This window comes from Anoplophora glabripennis, unplaced genomic scaffold (assembly GCF_000390285.2).
Source record: "Anoplophora glabripennis isolate ALB-LARVAE unplaced genomic scaffold, Agla_2.0 scaffold1364, whole genome shotgun sequence".
NCBI classification, from domain to species: domain Eukaryota; kingdom Metazoa; phylum Arthropoda; class Insecta; order Coleoptera; family Cerambycidae; genus Anoplophora; species Anoplophora glabripennis.
Window position 1 is genome coordinate 61,601 of NW_019417438.1, and position 1,133 is coordinate 62,733.

At 30.8% G+C, this 1,133-nt stretch overlaps 1 protein-coding gene across 1 annotated transcript in view; it reads right to left on the reverse strand.

Annotated features, from left to right (window-relative positions):
• LOC108915218 (52 kDa repressor of the inhibitor of the protein kinase-like) overlaps positions 1–67 on the reverse strand; it is a 2,494-nt gene extending 2,427 nt beyond the window's left edge. Inside the window, exon 1 of the mRNA XM_023456298.1 lies at positions 31–67. The gene's annotated coding sequence lies outside the window, so the exon portion shown is untranslated. The remainder of the gene's footprint in view (positions 1–30) is intronic.
• Positions 68–1,133: the final 1,066 nt, after the last annotated feature.

Genomic DNA, 1,133 nt, shown 5'->3' on the forward strand with positions numbered 1-1,133 from the left:
AAATAAGACTATAAGTAAAGTTTAGCATACCTTTCATTGATATTTATGAGTGGAATCAAAATTAAAGTTCTATATATGATTCTGATAGCGATTTTCGAAATGTCAAACCTTGATGTAGTAGTATGTAAAAATTTATTGTATAAATGATATTTTCATATGTAAAAAGGACTTGTATTGTGTTCATGAGACTTTCTGTGCATCCAAGACTGCATTTGCATACCGATATTCATATCACATAGTGTAGAAAACAGTACGGAATGTCAAAGAACGGTATACCTAAAATAATTTAAGAATCAGACGATTTGTATAATATAAAACTGTATAAAATAGTGAAAGTAATGTTAAAGAAGTGTTAAGAAACAAGACTAGTGGCATGTAATTAAGTTGAATAACATATTTTGCATAAATTTTGATAAAATAGCTAAAATCTGTAATAACCTCAAATGTCATCGTAATATAATGAGATATCAAAATTTTCAGAAAAATGTGTAGAAGTCAAATACATCAGTGTCATGTTGTATAGTACAAGCATAAAGGCACTATAGAAAAGTAAAAATTTAATGAAATTCCAAATTTATATCTCCATGACAACCTAGTGTTTTGTTTTTCATTTATAAAAACTAGTGTACGGCTTCTAGGTAGCCACTGTATTATATGTTTTGTGGTAGCCACTAGCCAGTCTTCCATAATTCATCGATCAGTTCACGTCATTCATTCTCCTGAAAAAACAAAAGAAAGTTCAAAAAGTAAATAATTAAATAAGTTGTTACCTGGCATAAGTGAGGTTACAGAAGTTTGACAACCGTCAGAGGTTAAGAAAATTTCCATCAGTTCAAAATTCTCAATTGTACAAATATTCACTTAAGTTTATGTGATGAGAAGTAAATATCATTGTTACAAAAAGTGTAAGAAATAAATTTTCAACAAGGCGTTTGTGAAGTGCTACGAAAAAGTGCTCCGATAACCTACGAGTGGAAAAACCAACACATTGTAAGAAACTAGGTGTATATGAGCCGAGGAGAGTCCACGACTGTCCAGAACCCCAACTAGAAGACGGATATAGGACCAACTTTGCATCATCGTGTCAAAGTGAGTTGATTGTAGCTACACAAATATTGGCCAATTTAAAAAAT